Source organism: Pongo abelii, chromosome 16, assembly GCF_028885655.2.
Source record: "Pongo abelii isolate AG06213 chromosome 16, NHGRI_mPonAbe1-v2.0_pri, whole genome shotgun sequence".
NCBI classification, from domain to species: domain Eukaryota; kingdom Metazoa; phylum Chordata; class Mammalia; order Primates; family Hominidae; genus Pongo; species Pongo abelii.
Window position 1 is genome coordinate 95,707,706 of NC_072001.2, and position 21,296 is coordinate 95,729,001.

The window sequence follows — 21,296 nt, forward strand, 5'->3', positions numbered from 1 at the left end:
TGGCAAGGATTATGCTGCAGCAAACCCATAGAATTATTTTCATGTCTGTGCTCTGCATTAACTTGTAATTCAACATCAGGATTACCTTTGCTTCTTATTTTTAACTAATGAGTCTGTTATGGGTCCAAAGCAAATAACAGAGGATGAGAGAAAAGACTTCAAAGTGTTTAATGGTCAGAAGGCATCACGGCAACTGTAGCAATGGACTGAGAGCTAAGCCCCTGCGTGACTTGGCTCCTGAAGATGCTCACTGGGTGTTCTCCAGCTATACCCCTACAGGTGCAGTCAATACACGCACAGAGCATCCACACTTTTCTTTAAAGGAGGATTGTCTAAAAATGCCTACTGAAGATTTTTTAAGTTAGATATTTACCTCCATTAATTCCTCCACATGCCTCTCAGTGTTCATAAATCAACAGCTGAAAGATGTCTCCTAGAGTGCTAGGAAGGTGCTAGGATGAGGACTTTGAAAGTTTCAAAGGGGCTTGTTTGGCATTGCTTTTTGTTGATTGGCTTGTTTAGGGGAAAATGTTGGCCCTGGCTGCTTCCGTGTGCTTTCTCAATTCCATGTTCTTTCGACTTACGACCTCATTTCCTAAAGTTCAGGCCGACTCCGGCTGCACTGCATGTTAAAGCACCAGGGAATAACAGCATCATGGACTAGTACTCCTGGCATTCATCAGGGACAATAAACTCACTCTATCAAGAAAAGTGTGGGCATGCTCCTGACATACAGGCCATCCTATTCATTTGGCACTCCCAAGATGACATTGTTCAAGCTTTTTAAACCCATTGTTCATTTTGATTAACACAAAAATAACATACTACCCTTTGAAGTTTTTTGAAATTTCAAAATAAATTCAACCCATAACTCAGAAACAATTAAGGTAACAGGACTACACACTGACGACTTTTCAAACTCTACAATAGAAAGAAGGAAACAAAATGTTTGTTACTTACAGACTATAGTATGATTATGCACCAAGATAATATAAAAGTACTGACTGTAAAATTTTTAGTATTAATAAAAAGTTAGGGAAGGGGTCAGATACAAGATAAAAATACAAAAATCTCCAAAATAAATACTGTTTCTATTCTAACAACAAGCAGAAAATATAGGGAGAAAAATGAATTCTTAAGAGTATTGGAAAAAAATATATAAAGAACACTAATAAGAAATATCCAAGACCTATATTAAAAATGCAAACTTTTTATAGAGATTAATTAAAGAGAATAGTTAATAGAGAGACATAACCTTGGGTTGCAATATTGAATGCAGCAATGCTATTAATCCTTGTTGTTAATCCTTGTAATTTTTAGGTGAAATGCAATCTGAATTAAATCCCAGTGTAGTCTTTTTTTTTTTTTTTTCTTTGAATTTGATGAAAGTCCATCTGGAAGGGAAAAAAAGGATGAGAAGAGTTAAGAACTGCTTAAAGAATATCAAGGAGATACTGTCCCTAAGAGATATCTAACTGTATTATTCTTGATACAATAATTAAAATAGTGTGGTGCTGGTGGTACAAGATTCTGTAGATCATCCAATGAAGTAGAACCAGATAGTCCTGAGATCTATCATACATATTTTAAAAACTTAAATCTGAGAAACGAATCACCAGGAAGAAATGGTTAATGGTTAAATTATCTGAAAGTAAAATTGGAAAATGTGGCTAAAAGGGGGGAAAATAATCAAGTTTGATCCCTCCCTAATACCATACACTGAAATAAAACCCCAGTGTATTAAATGTAAAAAAAAGAATCCAAAAGTATCTAGAATAAAATACTGGCATATATTTAACTAGAGCCTGGATGAGCAAGAATTTTCTGAACATGAAGTAAATAAAAGTGATCTTAACAGAAGAGTGAGTTATTCTAAAACATCCAAACATCCTACATAAAATATAAAGAGAAGTGATAAATTGGTTAAAATATGAAAGAGAATGGAGAAAGAGTTAACAGGCTTAATGCCGCAAATCCTCTTAAAATATCAATAAGGAAAACAATCACGGGCAAACAGAGAACCCAGGCACGCAATTCTTAGAAGTACAAGTATGTAACAAAATTCATGAGAAATGTTCGACATCAAGGTTAATCAGAAGAAGGAAAACCAGTAAAATGAGACCATTTTCACAGTTCATAATTATATGTTTTAATTATATTCCCTGTTTATCAGGTGAAGTGGAGTGGGCATGGGGGAGCAAGGGCTACATAGTTCTGGTCTCCTTTGAGAGAATCTGCCCCTGGGAAGCAGAGTTGACTGACAGCTCCAGCTATCCACCCCTTGGTGACCCCCAGCCAAAGCTTCAACATGACCAGGGTCCTCATAGCAGCCTGCTCCTGTTTGTCACAGAATGGCCACTGGGCTTTGGTTTGGAGACTCCCTATCCCCTGCCCAAAGCTTTTAGAATCACACAGCAGTGGGAGACCCTTCCACAGGATCCTTTCCTTTCTTGCCTGCAGAAATGAGGGTCTGAGGCGCTCCTGCTAGTCCTGCCCCATCTCTCTTCATCTTTCACTGGCATTTCCCCCTAATTCCATTGCGTTATGATGATGGGATTCATGCACCCTCATATGCTGCTAAGGAAAATGTAAATGAGCACAACGTTTCTGGAAACTATAAGTAATTGAGTTATGACACTCCCTCGTTCAATAGAATATCGGTGTGGTCAGTAAATATCAGGTTTGGGAAGAGCCCCGCGAGGAAATTTCTCACGTTATAATCTTAAATGGATAAAGCAAGAAGCAAAAATACATCAATAACGTGACATCAGCTTTAAAAACTATCACATGTAATAGATAGACACACAGAAAAAAGAAGGGCAGCAAATTCACCAAGATTTATAGGACAGCTCCCTCCAAGGGTGCAACTGTGAATAATTTTTATGCTTCTCCTTATACTTTTGTGTATTTTCCACATTCTCTGCAAAAAAAAGTATAAATTATTTCATAATCAGAAGATGTTGCTTTAAAAAAGCAAGATTAAACACAAGTCAAAACAACAGGTAGCAAGAGTCCAGTGTAGACAGAAATGACTAATGGACTGGGAGGGGAAAGAGGGTCCCTACCTGGGCCAAGTAGAAAGTGGGGCATTGAGGTGAAAGGAGGAGCCATGCCTACCAGGGGGAACTGGATATGCACAGGGCATGATCTGAACTGTCAGCGAGAATGAGGGCTTGTGAGAAAAATAATAGGAAGTCCTAATGGAGAGCTTCAGGTCAGAACAGCAAAGAGCCTTCAGTGCCAAACTAGCCGTGAAAACCAATGAAGGTGTTTCTTTAGCATCGCCAGTTGACCAACACTGCTTTCCCCATAGCTTTCCTCTGAATGCCCACATCAAAATATTCACCTAGAGAAAGGACCCATGCCCGAACCAGCCAGAAATACTTTGGATCTCAATGGCCATGTTCGCTTGAACCTAACTCAGTGGGACAGCAGCTGTCTGGGAGACAGCCCTGGGCCGGAGCCAGCAGAAACACGGCCGCAGCACTGTCCTCACCTTCTAGACAGGGAGGTCAGACTTCCCTGGAAGAGGCTATTTCTCTGGATTTGTTTTTCTTCTGTTGCTTAATTTGTTTTTTCAGTTGTAAAAGAAGACATTTGGGAAAGATTCCATTTGCTTAAATTACACGCTGGTCACGCATTCCAAGAACGTGACTCTGGATACTCGGCACATCGAGGGGAGCCCCTGTGTTGCCACCTTCTGGGATATGCGGTGACCCTAAGATGTATTTTGAAAGTGGGGAGTCATGATAAGCAGAGTCAGCATAGATGCATTCCTGGGGTGCTAACCCCTCAAGAACTCTTTCTGGTACAAGCACACCTGCTTCCCTCTCACATGGACAAGTGGGGCAGGGACCCATCACTCCCCATCAGTTCTTGAGAGAAGAGTGCCTGGGCTTAGTTCCCATCTCCCCTTCTTCCGGTAAACACTGGGCCTGGAGAGACCTCTTCAGTTCAACCATGGGCAAAGACACAAGCAAAAATGAGAACAGAACACAGATCCCCGCCCTTGACCTTGAAAACCTGGAAGAACGTGCTTTTGGAAATGACCTTGAGCAATGTTTCTTAGCCATGTTTGAGCTTGTAGCTTGGGCGAATTATGACAGTTGATCTTCTAAAGAGGTTTTCATTTGGAAAAAATAATAACAAAGCCCTGGAATGCCTATTCTCAGAAGCCTACCAGTGCCACTGGGCTCCCTTGTTGCGCCTTTTTGGCTCTTAGGGAATCCTGCAGAGCCCACCTCCCTTGAGGACCTGCCTTTGTCTGCTCTTCTTTGCTTTTTACTCTTGTGTCTTATAACAAGCGACACCTGTCACTCTGAGACATAAACCATGTGAGGCCATGTGACCAAAGGTCTCACCTGGAGGAAACTTCCCTCCCCCTAGAGACACTATTCACTGTCCAGGTAGGGTCCTCCTGGGCCACTGTGGATCTGACCGATCAGGAAGAGGGTCCCACAATCCCCAAAGGCTGCCTGTTCCAATCTCCTTCCCTGCTAGGGACAAGGCAAAGAGAGAGAAGGAGGCCTGGGAAAGGGAGGGAGAGCAGGAGGGAGGTGGGCCAACCTCTCCTCTCCTCCTTTCTTTCAAGTATGAGTAGCAGAGCTATCTTCTTCCAGTCTATGCATCTTGGAAATTACAGGAGTTCTAGGGATAAATAAAAGCCCTTGGTACGTCATTTACTTTTACAACTAACCACTGAAGTCCTTTAAATTCAAGTTCTTAAAGGGCAGCCCTTCCCACCCAGGTACTTTTGGCAGGGCCTGCTGCAAGAAGTATTCAAAGCACAAGGCTCATGGTGGTCTCTCAGGTCCCAAAAGGCTAAGTCAAAGGCCCTTAAATCCTCAAGGAGGTGGGGAGACTACGTTTAGCTCAGGAGGCAGATAGAAAAGTTCAACCCGTTCTTTGGGACCTTCCTCCCCACTCCCATTCTGTTCTCCACCCTCACTCCCTGAATACTTGGGATCAGCTGAGATGCTGTAATAGAACCACTTAGACGGTTTTTTTTTTTTAAGCAGGACCACAATAAGAAATACATCTTACGTGGGGTGGGGGGAGGGGGGAGGGATAGCATTAGGAGATATACCTAATGCTAAATGACGGTTAATGGGTGCAGCACACCAGCATGGCACATGTATACATATGTAACTAACCTGCACATTGTGCACATGTACCCTAAAACTTAAACTATAATAATAAAAAAAAAAGCGAAAAAAATAAAAAGAAAAAGAAATACATCTTACGTGGGTACGCATTGCACCTATTAGTGTACCTAAAGCGGGAATGTAAGTTTCACAAAACAATACCTACCCTGCTATGTGCCAGGTATGCTGAAATTTTCTATTCTCCTTTTATTCTAAATTGTGCAAGGCCTACTAAATTATTTCATACCTCACAGCTGGGTGGCAAGTAGAAATCTAAAAAGCACCTCCTTGGGAGATGGGTGGTGTCCCTGGGACCCTCAGGTCAGCCACTTCTTAGGTGTTAGAAATGGCCAGAACTAAGACAGGTCATGATGGACTTGACTTCCTTCCCCATTTCTCTATGGTGTGTCACAGTAAACACCCAGGGCTCTGGCAGAGCTGCTGCCAGGGAAGAGGGATCCCACACTGGATTTTCCACACTGGAAGTTCCAGTGCTGCTGGAACTTGGGCCATAAGAAAGGCACAAGTTGAATGGTCTCAGCAGAGAGTTCACGCTACAAGAGGTCTCTAGAGTCTCACTTACGCTTCTTCAGAATCTCACTTGTGCTTCTCCAGCGCTCACCCTGATTACCCCCTATCGGTTCTCAGGTTAAGGGGGCAAAATCTCATAGCCCACCGGGGTGGGGGGTGCCTGTGGGAAAGACATTAGGAGAGGAGGGAATTTCCCAGGGAACCCGCTACGAGGCATGTGGCTTGTTTCTCCTATTTCCTATCCAGGTCTGAAGTCAATTTGCACAGTAGAACTGTCTTTTCTAAGCCTTCGCCTTGCCCCGCATCATCCTCCCTGCTGAAGAAACACTTTATACCCCATAAAACAACTGCTCAGGAATTCTGGGCTCCCAGACAGACCCTGAGTTTCAAATAGAGATGAGCTTGGCACTCACTCCATGAATGACTGAAGTGTAGGGGCAGCTGGGAGTCCTTTCAGTTCCAGCTTGAAGAGAGTGAGCGGGAGCTCATCTCACACTCATTCACCTCAGACACAAGAAATGAATAACGCCCTCTCCCCATCCCACCCTTTACTCCCTCTGGGCAAGAAGCACTGTCTGCAAGGCCCCTGGGGGGAAGAAGCAGGGAAAGTAGGTGAGGTGGCCCAAAGCCCTCCGCAAGTCCTGCTTTCCTTGCTTGGCCTTGCTCCCCCATCTCCTTGGGAAGCTGTTGTCCTATTCATTGAGCTGAGAGTTTCCAGTAAGAACACTGTCAGCCTCTAGCAGCATCCCTCCAATTGCCAGCACCCTGCCATTGCCCAGACAGTCTAAGGCCCCAGGGTGTGGCCAATTCAGATATGATCCAGCTACAGTGGGGTTCACTGATGCTGAGTGTAGTTGGGAGCGCTTCCTCTTGTTGTTCTCTCCTGCTGCTGAGTCTCCTCTTCTGCTCCTAGCCACCAGTAGAGGGGTTTTATCAATCCCCACCATCCAACAATTACATTCATCTGCACCTCCGGCTCAAGTCACTGCAGAGTCTCCCAGGTTCTCACAAGACTGCCATTGTCCAGAAATGTGTACAGAATGCTCACTGCACCACGCTCAAGCCTGAGAAAGTCCCGAATGCTCAAGGAGTATACAACATCACAGAGAAGACATGATTAATATTGAACAAACATATGCAATAATCCAGGCAATGGATAAGTGCCCACAAATGACCTAGAGAGAGGGTGAGATGACTGGGGTGGTCTGCACAAGGTGAAATAAGAGCTCAAGGGCAGTGGCAGGAACATGAGAGTCTAAACACAATCAACAGATAACAGCGAGTCAGGACTGCAGGGTTTGCCTGAGAAAGTTACGGTGGGGGTATGGAGAGGGTGTGTAGAAATGGGATGGATGGGAGAAGTTAAGCCAACCAAGCTTAAAAGAAAGCCTATTCAGGAGGTAGGCAATTAGGATGCGGAAAAGCCTTCTAAAGTCACGTGTGGGTTGATGTTGGCTTGTCTCCAGAATGACAAAAAGTAGTTATCCTTGTAGAAATGCAACCACAGCCAACTGGAAGCAGCAGTTATGATTCAAGCAGTAACTGTGGTTTTTAGGGATCCTGTAACATCGGTGACGTAGCCCCTTCTGTGAGGCACAATCTCAGCCTCACAGGGCCACAAAGAACGAGTTTCCCCATGCGGGCAGCTTCTCTGGATTTATTTTCTCCCTCTTCTGTATCATCATTTTTTGTCAAGTGGCAAAGAATGTATTTGAAAGAAGAGACCCTTCCTGCTTTCCTTCCACTGATTGATGCTTAGTATTCCTAGGTCAGAAAGTCAGCTGAGATACATGATGGGGGCAGGGAGCAATCCAGCAGAAAGGCCAGTGCTTATCCTAGGTTGGCCATTGGATGTGTTCACACTTAGGATCTCTTCCAAATCCAAGAACCTGAGTCTCTCTACTCCCACCCAAATTTTTCTCCATTTCCAAGGTGGCTAGGTACACTCTCCCACTTCCCAGTCAGGATGTTTGAGTGTGTCTGACTATGTTCTTTCCCATGTAAGCAGAAGAGGTGCACGCCGCTTCCAAGTGGCCATAAGACCTCCCAGATGTTCTCCTCTGTGTTCTTCCCCAGGTCCCATGAGCTATACTGATAATGACAATGGTGATAGCAACTTTGGAAGCCAGTTAATATTGGACTATGGCAAAGCCACTATCAGCCTGTTTCCTGAGGGAATGCATAGAGCCAAACTTTCTCCCTGCGCCTACTCCAACAATCTGGAATGTCTGCCTTGGAATATTATGTGAGAAAGAAATAAACATCTCTTGTGTTTGAACCATTATATTTTGGTTCTATTTGTTATCGCAGTTTGGTCCACCCTGACATAATCTCAAAGAACTGAGTTTTCTTCTATCAGTCAACCGAGTGACTAGACACCCAACCACTTACAATTCTGAGTACTAATAACCGAGGGAAAGAGAGAATAAGGTGGAAATGTGAACGAAGGGTAACATATAGGTAAACTTCCTCCAAACTCTTTTGGAGGTGTCAGCCTCTGCTATGTGTATCTCCATTTGAATTTGAAGACAGATTTGGAAATTCTAAGGTCGTATCTGAGGATACAATTTAATTCACAAAAACCTACTGAGAGTTTCCTAAGTAGTCCAGCTACTGGAAAGGGATGGGATACGAATGCTGGAGAAGAACCCAGCCCTTGCCCTAATGAATTCAGCACATGGTAGAGAGATACATATCAGCAGTTTATTGTAGGACACGGCCCTCTCTTCCTGCTTGGCTCAGCTGTGTCTCAGCTCTGGACTTACCTTGTTTGATTCTGACTGAAATCATGAACAGAAGTCTTCTTATCTCAGAGCAGGGCTTCAGGACACCCTCAGCCTCACACTGGTCTTAATGTTGTGCTTACCAGAGAGCCGGATACATGTTTCCAGTGACCTTCTAGAAACAATAGTCCTCTTTATTGGACTCCACAAAAGCAATCAAATACAGTAACCAAACCAGTTCTTGCCTGCCAAGATCCTTGGAGAATACCACCATGCTAATGTGGTATAAGAAAGATAAGAACAAAGAGGTTCTAGAAGAGATGATGCTCTTCCTCCACCTTTAGAATTCTCCTTCCAGAGGGGAACAGGGTCTTAGAAAGAAAACTACTGTTGTCAGCCCAGCACCAGCCATGACTGGCAGAAATGCTACCTGGGCTGGAGAAAAACACTTCCTTCAGTCAGCTGCTAAGGCATCCTTGTGAACCCTATAGGATGTTTCCAGAGCTTACGTTTTAAAACACAAGTAAAGTGTGTGTTGACAGGCAGCAAATTGTCAAACCTGATCTATAGCCTCTCTGCATTCCTGTTCAAATATCCTCAAATATAGCCACACCTGGGGGACCCCCACTAACTGCTTTATTAATGGGGGTAGGTGGAGAAGCATGGCCTTCAAGACACACAAGCTGCCCTCTTGTCTAGAAGAGGACATCTTGCCTCAAGGAAGGCATGAAATCACCCTTGCCTCACCCATCTACCTCTAACGCTAGGGCACAGGAGCTTCATTAGAACTGAGGCAGCCCCTCCGTGCTCCCTGGGGAAGTGATAAATTGCAATCATGCAAATATGTTATGCACCCCATTTCTTAATCTGTGTAAGAGAAAGAGAATGCAAATGAATGTATCCAGAAAACATTGTGACTGGATCAAGAGTTTTTTCCATCTCTGTACTCCTGTGAAGTTAGACAGACATCTAAACCCCAGCAAAGTCATTACCTGGTCTCAGATCCTAACATTCCGACTAAATGAGCTTCCGCTGTAGTTCCCTTAGCTGACATTTTGGCCCACCCAGGCAATAAGCCACAGGCCCCTCTGAACATCTAGAGAGACCCACCCATCACCCTCTACCAGCATTCTTCCCTTGATGGGAGCCTTGTGGACCCCAACATGGAGCTCTGGTTTGCTATGCAACCCACCTCACCCTGCAGGTGTAAATTTGGCAGAGGGATCTGCCCACTCCCAGAAGGCTAGTGATAGAAGCTAAAGAAACTCCATGGACCTTGGGCTGTTGGAAAATACGAGTCCTGGAGAGAAAATCTTCCTTGCACAAAAGCAAGGAAACCTGGCAGGCAGTTGTGGAATCTGTAGTACTAGCAGAGCAAACTCTTACCCTGATGACTTAGGTGGGTGAAAGATTTCTAAACATATCCTCATGCAGGGAAACGTTCCTGAGAATGTGAAATCTACATGGGCGGGCTTTTTCTTTTTGTCTGTTTTGGAGGCTGGTATGTCCTCAGTGCCCAGAATAGGACTTGGCACATAGCAGGTGCTCAGTAAATATTTGTGAAATGAATGAATAAGTAAATAAGATAGATTTCTTACAAACTGACAGAAGACCTGTGGAATCATGAAGTTAAAGGGGATGCTTCTTCCTAGAAGCCATATGAAGGCCAGAGGAGACACATGGAACTCCACTCAGCCTTTGCAAGCTCAGAAGCCTGATTTTCTTTGGCATCCAAAAATGGTAAAAGTCTAAGGCCAAGGTAATCATTAGAAAAGAAAGAAAGACTTCTGTCCCACAGGCCATCAGCATGGTCTGCAGAGGGGCCTCCCTGGTGCTTGATCCCCCCGCTCTCTGATTCTCTGAGTTCTGCAGGCCACTCTGGCATTCGTGACTCTTCCTCTCTCTTTCTGGGCTGTCCCTATCTGCCAAGCCCCTCAAGAAATATGGACTCCGTGGCAGATGAATGTAGATGCCAGTTCTGGAGGCTCTTCTGGGTAGACCAGAAGCACCCACCTCCTCCGCTCACACCCTAGGGCACAGCCACATTCCCCTCTGCCCTTTCCCCTCTCCCAGGCTCTGCTGTACTCCACTTTCCCCAGCCTGTACATCTCTGAAGCTGGCAAGAAGCCCCACCACAAGGAAAGGTAGAGAAAAGTAGCTAAGATTTCCCCTTCTCAAAATGGCCCACAAGGTCATTGGAACTATCCTCTGAGGACAGTTATGAAAGCAGGGTGGGATATTGAAAATAAATAAATAAATAAATAAATGCCAGGCGATGTGGCTCATGCCTGTAATCCCAGCACTTTGGGAGGCTGAGACAGGAGGATCGCCTGAGCACAGGAGCCTGGGCAACAAAGCAAAGCCACATTTCTCAAAGGAAAAAAAAAAAAAAAAGAACAGTCTTCTTAAAGACATCTAAGAGATAACAAGAATAACAAGACAGTGAAGAATGACAGGGCAGAGTCAGTCATAGAGAATAGAATGCAGGACAGTAAGCCCAGCGCTCAAAGCCGCTTTTGCCTTGAGGCCACTGGTGGATCCAAATGAATGTGCTCATAAACGCACTGCCCGTCTGATGGCTCACAGACAAAAGTCACAGCCCAGCGCCACCAAAGTTGGGGACCCAAATAGGTCCCCTCATCTCCTTTACGCTAACTCTGAAGGGCTATACTCTCAGAATAAGGGTGAGCCTGAAGTAAACCAACCCTCCATGGACTTGGAACTTAGCTTCATGTTGTCAGGTTGATCCAAGGAAACTCAAGCTGTGAACTTGGATTATGGTGTCCCAGGCTGGTACTGCCAGCAGCATCTGTCAGAAGAAGAAAAAACTCTCTGTAAAAATGACAGCAGCATCCCAGGCTTCAAATTATTCCTACGAAGAAAGAGCCATACTCTAAGCCCTTCCCCACAAGAAACTCTGGCAGGTCACTCCCCCAAAAAGACTTATGGAAGTTGTCCCACAAGGATGGTGTAATATTGTGTGACTCATGAGGCTGGAACAAATGCAATCCATCCCCAAACTTCAGGTAGCCCTCACTGTCTATTTTTCTGGGTTGAACTTGAATCCAGCTGCAGGTTCTCTATGAAATCAGTTGTTTCCATGCCAGAAGCCTCTTCCTGCTAAGTGAAATAAGAAAAAATACAAATTAGAACCATTAAAACTCATCATCTTTCCTTCCTACATTTCTTTGCAAGAAGCCTTAAGAATCTCTTAGCAATCATTTAGTCCAGTCCCAGAGAGGGTATCTAGCCCTGGGGAATTGGCTCCAGGCTCTTTGTTAGGAAGGTTTCCCTTATGATGGACTTGGGACACATTTCAGCTCTTGGCCATTTCTCCTGAGCCTCCCTCCTGGTCTTCCCTGGCCCCACCCACATCCCTTCCTGTCCCTGTGAATTTGATTCAGTACTGACTACAGCCTGAGCTTGTGGGTTACACTGGGCAATCCCTCCATTGTCCCTTAGAGCTCTCGGCACAACCACAAGATTTTTATTTGCTTAATGTCTGTCTTTTGCTTAGTATTGTAGCAGGAAGAGCCACAGACAAAACTCCTCAGACACCGAGTTAAAGAAGGAAGGGGTTTCTTGGGCTGGGAGCTTTAGCAAGACTCCTGTCTCAAGGGCCGAGCTCCCCGAGTGAGCAATTCCTGTCCCTTTTAAGGGCTCACAACTCTAAGGGGGTCCACGTGAGAGGGTCGTGATCAAGCAGGGGGTACGTGACTGGGGGATGCATACACGGGTAATTAGAACAGAACAGGACAGGGATCTTCACAGTGCTTTTTAATGCAAATAACCAATTAGGTCAGGGGTCGATCTTTAACTACCAGGCCCAGGGTGTGGTGCCAGGCTGTCTGCTTGTGGATTTCATTTCTGCCTTTTAGTTTTTACTTCTTTCTTTGGAGGCAGAAATTGGGCATAAGACAATATGAGGGGTGGTCTCCTGATTTAAGGGAGGACCCTTAGTATAACCGCCATGGAAGCAGAAACCAAGTCTGTCTTGTCAACTAGTGTGTTCCCAGTTTCTAGAATTGTTCCTGACACAGAGTACGACTCAGAGACATATTTTTGAATAAATGAATGAAACTTGGGACAGGCAGCCCCAGGGCTTCCCCCTACTATATCTGCAGGGATGGGCTTCCCTTTCCTCCAGTGATCCTGGGAGCCCCTCTCCTTATCTGGCCGCGTTTTCATCTTCTTGTGTGTCCTCCTTTTGTAGGAGACTTTTCAGGCACCTGAGCCATCTGGCACTTTTAGAGTACTCTTAAAGTGGTAATGGACTCTATCTTCCTCTCAAAAAAAGCTCCCAGAGTGACTTAGTGGTGGGCCCTCATACTACCATCATTGCCCCTATTAAAAGTAGTCACTGCCCCACCACCCAAGTGCAAGACCTAAGGCTTGGCACAAAGAGAATCAACAGTCCGGTCTGGGCCCGTCCTGAAACTGGACCACCCCAGGAAAGACTGAACCAGGGAGCCATGGAGTGATGTTGCACAGGCATAACCAAGTACATGGGGCACGTCTGAATAGCTGGTGCCTTCTTAAAGAATGCTATTTGCTTGGGTGGGGGTGGGAGAGTTTGACCAGTGCTTATGGCAGAAGGTGAGGTCCCACAGTTCTAATGTGACCTAGTGCAAGGCTCAGAGGAGAGCGTGAACTAAACCGCATGAGACAAGCAGACGGATTTTGATTTTTTTGGGGGGGGCGGAGGGGGGTGCAGAGGGTTGGCTTGGGAGAAGGGGTAGGAGGAGTCATTGAGTGAGAGGTCGAAGAGTGTGAGCAAAAAGAGCCGCGGCAGCAAAAGTTTGAGGCCAGATGCCAACCTGGGGCTAAGAGAACATTCCGGTGGCAAGGGGGCAGGAAGAATGTTTTTAAAAATACTTGTGTATGTGCATATGTTTGCCATATACAAGGCTGGGTTTTCCAGAAAGTCCCCAGTTCTCCACAATACCAAAACACAACCCCTAAGTATTTCATGTAGTTGAGTTTTGACTGCATCTTACACCCAGATGATGGGGTAAACAGAGCAGACAGATGTACAGAAGGCAGAAACCAGGAGGCTGTGACGGCCACGCAGTCACAAGCCTCCGAAGAAAGCATGCAAAGTGGAATTGCATCTGAGTTCCCCAGACCTTAAATCCCAAGGGAGCCTGGCACCCAGTAGGCAACGTCACCACTTAAAAGTGGAACTGGATTGGGAAGTTGAAACGGACCTTGGCTGGAAAGATCCATGCATTGGGAGATCGGAGGGGGAGGCACAGCGCGTTCAGGATGGATTGAAGAAGTTAGCTAGGCAGAAATGCAATGGCTGTGCCAGAAACCAATGCAGGAAGAGGCAAGAAGAGCCGGGAGCAGGGTTCAGAGAACCTCAAAGCTAAGTTAAAGAGTTTGGACTTTCAACCTGTTGGCAATTGGGAACCACCGAAGGTTTGTTTGACCTGGGCCAAATTAGCGCTTGAGAAAAATGCCCCCAAGAGAGGTGTCTGAGGGGCCCTAGGGCAGAGCAAAGAGTGCCTAGAGGCCAAGAGACCAGTTAGGAAACTGCAGGATCTCAGGGCCTGGACAGAAACAGGGGCTATCGGGGGGAAAGGAAGGACTGAAACTTGGAATGGCTGGAGCAGTGATGGGAACCTGTGAGCCTCTCGCTGGGGAAGGAGAGGAGAGAAGAGGATAGGCAAAATCCTGAATCCAAGATGATGCAAATGATGCTGGGAGGAGACTGGAGGGCTGGGGAGCCCTGGAGAGAAGCAGGCAGGGCTTGGGGTACGTCAGCTGGTAGGGAAATCTGCCAGAAAAGCCCTTTGGGAAGAGAGGCAGGAGGATCTCTTGACTTTCACGCTTCTTTTCTAGAGTGCAAATTTCCTCTGTCCTCTCAAGTGTACAGAGGCACCAGTCCATGTTGCTTTGGGCTAAGAGAGGTCTCTGTGTGTCTCATTGGACAGTGATATATGGGGCACATGAAAACGCTCCCTCAGCAGCCATCCCCATACCCCCTGACTTAGAGCACTTATGAGGGGACCTGAGCCAGGCAGCTCCCACCTGCCGCCCGTCCTCTTTGCTGGCTCTTCCTTGGGGTCAGACTAAGGACCACCCTGCTGTCCTCCCGACCTGCTGAGAATACACTCAGCTGCCCATCTACCCATTTACCTTTTCTCATATGCCATGTAGAACCCCACATACAAAAGGAACCTTACACATCTCAAGAATCCTATGGACAAAAGTCTGCAATTCCTCATGGCATCTGCAATCCCCCACCTGCAGGTCTACTGTCCTCACGCATCCATCTCAGGATTCTTTGCATCGACTTGGAAAGTTTGAACTTGTTGCTTTGTGGACATTGCACTCGAGGGTTTCAGAATACTTTTCTTCCTCTCCTCTGCATCTATACCTTTCTTGGGCCAATTTGTGTCACTGCCCAGCTAGTTTCCAAATACAGTGTGCCACTGCCATCATTCCCCTGTATAGATAGTGATTATTTGGCCTGAAGCTCATCTTTCTATAGCCGAGAGTGAACCCCAATCTCATACATGAGTACATGCAGCATCTTTCTATGTGTGTTAACTTCCCCCTGGGCCCTGGTCTTTCCTCGATGCACTGGCTGCTGGGGAGCCCAGCAGTGCCTGTTTTCCCTGGGACCTACCCATCACACTTGGCAGGCAGGACGTCATGGCAAGACTTTCTCTCTGCCAATCTGTCCTGCAAGACCAGGCAGGCCCTGCAGGATACACTCCGTCCTCCTCAACGGCTAGACCCTGTCTCTCGGAATAAAGCATTTTTTTTTCACCTGTTGGCTGCTGAGAAGGAAATGACACTCTGTAGTACTTTTTGAAGCCTCTTCCACTCATCAGAAAGACCCAGCCAAATATCTGAGTGGGCTTACGACTTACCATCCTATCAAACTAGGTGGCCCTTCCTCAGACATCAGGACCATCTTCTGGCGTCTGCCATCCTGGAAACCCTCTTCCTCTAAATAGAAATTTGCCACCCCATCCAAGTCTCCTCCAGGGTGGGTGACATCCTCACATGGGCCTTCCTGGCCTTGGGTATCTGGAATTGTCTGCAGGTTCGAATGTGTGATCCCCCAGCCAGGGCATCTGTGTCTGGTCACTGCGATTTTAATACAGGGGTTATCTGAGAGGTGCTGCAGAAGAGAGGGGGATTGGGGGACAGACAAAACGCCGAATCAAAGATGATGTGAATGACCCTGGGAGAAGAGTGGAGGGCTGGGGAACCCTGGAGAGAAGCAGATGGGGCTGGGGCTACTCAGGGCTGTGGCCTACACCTCCAGGGCTAGAAATCAGAAGCTGGAAGCAGAGTGTAGGGAAAAAAAAAAAAAAGCAGCCTAAAAGTCTCACTCTTTAAGATGTGCTTCCTAGCCCAGCGGCACCAGCAACTCCTGGGAGCTTGCTGGAAATGCAGCGTCTCAGACAGCAGATCCACTAAATCAGAACACGGCGTGTTCCATCCAGGCTCCCGAGGTGACTTCCCAGACGTTTCCACACTACCTTAACTTAGGCTCCGCGGGCCTCCTGCAGTCGCTGCTGGGCTGGTTGGTAGCACCCCTACACCTGGCTCCTCCCACTGGCGCCACTGGTGCTGTGGCCCTGGGTCTCTGACACCCAACACCCTGTCAAAGAACCCCCAGCAAGGGAGCCTCCTCCCCGCAGCTTGGGTAGGCCCTGCTGGGGCCTCCAGACCGAGAAACACACAGCTGAACCCCCACGGCAGAGGCCACACTGGGTCTGACCAACCAGTTGGGGTCACTGCCCTACACAATGTTTCCTGGTCCCCTCAGGGTGACGTTTCATGGTTTCAGACTCTCGGGTCCCTTGCTCAGTGAGCTTACAGTGCTTCCCTTGAAAGGCACTGTGCTGTGAACCTGAGGCTTATTTACAGACGTGTCCAAATCCGTTCTCTGGTCCTGCGTGCAGTGGCCACACCCTTCATAGACTGGATATGGGTGACTGTGTATGCCTGATATGCCCCGGATATCCTCCTCTGAGATGGGCAGGGAAGCCACAAGGCATAGGTATAGAAGGGAAGAACTGCAGGGAGAGGAAGCCAGTGCCCTCCCACAGAGATTTGCTTAGGGCTCCAGGACAGATGTCCAGGCTCAGAGAGGGCGTTCCCTCCCGTGGAGAAAATGGTTGGAATTCATATGAGCTCTCCAAGCCCACGTGTCCTTGGGTATGGAACAAGGACACTGAACTCCTTGATCTCCAAGGGCCCCTCCAGGGTGAACACCCGCTCTAGAAACTTCCTCGTTGTCATTCTGCCCAACAGGGTCCTGTCCCTGGGTACAAACTTTCAGGTTGGAACTTTCCAGGCTCTAGGATCTCATCCAGAGGATGACTATTACTACCTCAGAAAAAAGATACATAAAACTCTGACAAACGATGTAGACTCAGACACAAGCGGCATCCAAAGGCAGTGGTGCTGGGCCAATTAGATAGACACCTGCGAGCAAATAAAATTGAATCCATACCCCACATGATGGCTGCTTCAGGGACAGGGTTCAGGAAGACTCACTGCACATCAGGGTCCCTGGGGGACTTGTAGCCTGCAGTGGTTGGGAGAAAGCCAGTGGGGTTTGGTAGGCTTGTCGTGGTCAAGGAACTTCAGCTCACATTGCCCACTGGGCCCTCGTTTGACAGGCTCCCCGTGGGCAGCAGCTGCCTTTTGTGGGCTCTGCTCAAACAACACAAGGACAGTCACTGAGCTTCTCTCTGCCAGGGGAGGGGAGAAAACAGGGTCAGAACTGCACATACTCTGGTCCTGATTGCTGGGCCTGGCAGGGAGCAGGTGCTCCCTGGTGGCCATGCAGAAACAATGACGGGTCACAGCAAGTGGGGCTCAGCACCTAGGCGGGCTGAATCCTTCTCTTAAGGTTCAGACTGAAAGAGTGAAAGGGGGTCCAAGGGAAGGAACAAGGGGGAGGAAAGGAGACTACCCAGAATCTGAGCTCCTGGGAGCCAGGTCAGACCCCAAGGCCTCTCCCTTTGTACTTCTCCATGAGGCCTCTCTCGTCCATAGCTTTTGCTAATACAGGTTGGAGACGGGTCGCTCAGTAGTGCAATCCCACAAAAGACAATGGGAAGGCTGTCTCTTAAAAGGCTGTTTTAAATATTAATGGTCATGGGGAAATGCTCATAAAATTAACTGAAAAATCAGGTCAGATGACCCACTTTTGTAGAGGAAACAATGGCAAGGCACACACAAGGCCAGAGGTCACTCTTTGTCCAGGTAGAGTGGGTCCCTCTCTTGTCAGGCATCGGATGCCCCATGTCCCTGTCACAGCACTTTATTCTCTGTCATCTCTGGCAGTGATGTGTCCTGGTCCTCCCCAGATTCACTTTATTGAGCCTTCCAATTAGCACAGTACCTGGCACAATAGGAGTTCAATACATGTTTGCAAATGAGTGAGTGAAGGATGGACGGATGGGTGGGAAGGAGGGAGGGAGGGAGGGAGGGAGAGAAGGGAGAGGGAGAGAGGGAGGGAGAGAAAGAGGAAGAGAGGAGAAAGAAGAAAGGAGGGAGGAGGAAGGGAGAGAGGGAGGGAGGGAGGGAAGGTGAGGAGAGGGGAGAAGGAAGGAAGGGAGGGAGGGAAGGGGGAGGCAGAGAGGGAGGGAGGGAAGGTGAGGAGAGGGGAGAAGGAAGAGAGGGAGGGAAGGGGGAGGGAGAGAGTGAGGGAGGGAAGTGGGGAAAGGGGAGAAGGAAGAAAGGAGGGAAGGGAGGAAGGCAGGGAGGGAGGGAGGGAGGGAGGAAGGGAGGGGAAAAGTTCAGAGAGAAACCTACCAAAATGCTAATCAGGATTATGATCTAGATACCTTATTTTATCTTCTTTATAATTACCTGTCTTGCAAATTTTCACCAGTTAAAAGATCACTTTTATAATAAATATACTTTTTATCAAAACTCCGCTATTTGATTTAAATCCATCTGAAATGGTTTCTCATAACTCCAAGTCCTATTTTTAACTAATGAATCTAGAAGACACTGGAATTAGTTCATGTCTATCAGAGTGGTCAAGTCTTGAACCAACACTGGGACACATGATCTGACAGCTTCCTAAATGCTCATTAAAGAAATGGGACTATTTGGAATCAAGGTGCCCCACAAATCTAAACAAGACTCCCATATCTAAGGATGAAGGGGAGCACAGGTGCTCCCCTTAGGGAAGATGACAGCAGCACTGGGGATGTGGACAGTAACCGTTAAGATGGTGGGCCTGTGTCACCCAAAACTGCCACCTCTGAAGTGCCCATAATAAAGGTGGCAAGAGGGAGATCTCAGATATTCTACTGGTATAATATTCCATCCAGCCCGACTTTGCTTCCCTGAAGCTGAATTCATTCTGCTTTTAAGAAATGGATATTGTCGCCAGCCCAGGGGCTCACACCTGTAACCCCAACACTTTGGGAAGCTGAGGCAAGAGAGAGGATCACTTGAGCCCAGGACTGTGAGGCCTGCCTGGGTAACACAGGAAGATCCTGTCTCTACAAAAAATTAAAAAGGAGCTGGGTGTAGTGACACGAGACTGTAGCCCCAGCTACTTGGGAGGCTGAGGTGGGAGGATCGCTTGAGCCCAGCAGGTTGAGGCTGCAGTGAGCCCTGATTATGCCATGGGTGACAGAGCAAGACCTTTTCTCCAAATTAAAAAAAAAAGAAAAAGAAAAGAAATGGAGGGACTGGATTATGCAGGTAAACAAAAAAGCCCTTCTGCGGCCTCCTCTCCACCTTCATCCTCCTCTCCTCTAGCCAGAGATACACCCATGGGCCCCACTCCCCCAAGCACCAGTCACCACCAACTTCTTACCCCCAAGAAAGAGAACAGCCTCAAGGGACCCCCGTGCCTTAGCACTCTCTCTGGGCCTCTGCAATCTCACACAACTTTGTAGCTCTTGCAAGGCCTAGAGCCGAGGGACCTGGTTGGGATCAGTGCCCACCCTTCTGCAAGGTAGGCCCTGACCTTAGGCCACATCCCAGCACTGGGTGGCAATGTAGCACTCTAGGTAGCACCCAGGCCTCCAAGCAGCAGACAGACCACTGCTGGCAAGGGATCTGGGTGCATTTATTACCAAAGCCTTGGTTTCCTAGCTTGACAAGTAAACATCCCAACAGAGAAGCTACTTTGTAGTGTTGCTGGACACATTAATGCATTAGTGCTATGTGCCTGGTAGTGCTTTAAAGACATTAAAACATCCAATTCATAATATCCAGATGAGGTAGGTACTGCTGTTGTTTCCCTTTTACAGATAGAGAGAGGGTATCACGGAGAGGTTAACAGATGTGCCTAAGACCACACAAGTGGTAAATGTTAGAACCAGGATTCCAGCCCAGGGAGTCTGGCTCCAGAGTCCAAGCTAGTCTTACTATGCAAATGAGTGTCTTTACAATGCACGTAAAGTTCTCAACACAATGCCAGCAACATATTAAAAGCTCAATAAATAGTAGCTGATGCTCTTGGTTGCTGGGATGCCTCAGTAAAGCAGATGGCGGCCACCCTGTGCTCTGTGTACAAACCTCATCTCCCTCCTACACCAACAGCCTTATGAGTCAGGAGTGTGCCTGTCTCGTCCACCTTTGCAGTCCAGCAGGCCCCAGCATCATGCCTTGTGGCTCTCTGAAAACCTGCTGGATGTAAAATAAGATGACACCTATTTATCAAGCACCCACTGTGTGTGCCTTACCTCATTCAACCCTCCCACCACCTCATGGGCAAGCTGGGCATTTCAGCATCTCGGCAAAGGGACACCGCCACTCCACCAATGTGAGGTGAACAGCGGATAGAAAGAGATTGATCTGTCAGGCAGTAAAGACTGCCCTGGAGTAGACTTCAAATGAAACAGAGATTATTTATTCCATGTCATTGGTTACTTTATGTGGTGCTTACACAGCTCTGCTCTTCTTCACTTTCTATTCCAAAACGTCTCCAGTAATTATTTTCCATGGATGGTGATTCCAACTAAAGAAAAAAGAGAAAAGTACACTGACGTTGACCAAGACCTTAAGGGGACTAAGAGGGAAAGTGAGAGCATCACATAATGAGAGCTGACGTCAAGGCTGGCTGAATCAAGAAACGGTCTCAAAACTGTACAATGTAGGAAACAGAATCATCACAAAGAAAAACAATGTGATCTTGGAACAGTGGCGACCTCAAAGCACATGTCTACATCTTGATAAGAAAAAAGAGAAGATGTAGAAAATCCCCCAGAAACAGACTCCAGTTTGGCTTATGGTCTGTCATAACATCACAGGCACCAGGAGTGGGCTCTTTGGTGATGAGAGCAGAACTGAAAATGGAAATGGAAATCAAACACACAGCCCCAGTCAGGTCCCAGGTTAGCTGACCTGCTCCTAATGCCTGCTGGGCTCAGGCCAGGATATCGGTGGAGGCCCCTGGTCTGCGGCCCATTCCCCTTCTCTTGCCATCCCCATCTGGTCATTGTAACAAGGGGCCTCGCATTTGAGTGTGGACACCCCGGGCTGCATGTTTGAGCTCCAACCATCTCCACGTCTCAGTCACAGCTGGCCATTCTCAGCCGAGGCATGGGCACACAAGTGGCCCTAGGGAAGATGAACTCAGTGCAGGCCCTGGCAGCTAGCAAAGGAGCATTTGGGCAGAGAATTATAGAAAAGGAAGGATCTGGGGGTCCAGGGGACATGTCCCTTTGTCCTGCAGACCTCTTTCCCCATTAGGGAGCCACAGCCAGAGTGGGTGCCTCTTGGAACATAGGACCTTATCTCTTTGGCCCAGAGATGACATCTTATGCTATCCCAAGTGTGAGCTGTTTGGGTCTCAAAAGAAAAGTCCCCTCATCTTCCCTTCAGGGAAAAGTGCCGAAGAGGGCAGGAGACTGGTGGTTTGAGACCTGCCCCTTAGAAACCACGTGACCCTGTGCCA

The 21,296-nt window shown here is 47.3% G+C and overlaps 1 non-coding gene across 4 annotated transcripts in view; it reads right to left on the reverse strand.

The window, feature by feature from the left end:
• The window catches only part of LOC100431208 (uncharacterized), a 43,162-nt gene extending 25,274 nt beyond the window's left edge, over positions 1-17,888 (reverse strand). For 2 of the 4 annotated variants that reach the window (XR_010137247.1, XR_008513786.2), the window contains exon 1: positions 1,256-17,888. This is a non-coding gene — a transcript (uncharacterized LOC100431208). The remainder of the gene's footprint in view (positions 1-1,255) is intronic. The other 2 variants (XR_010137245.1, XR_010137246.1) reach the window with 2 other exon arrangements.
• Positions 17,889-21,296: the final 3,408 nt, after the last annotated feature.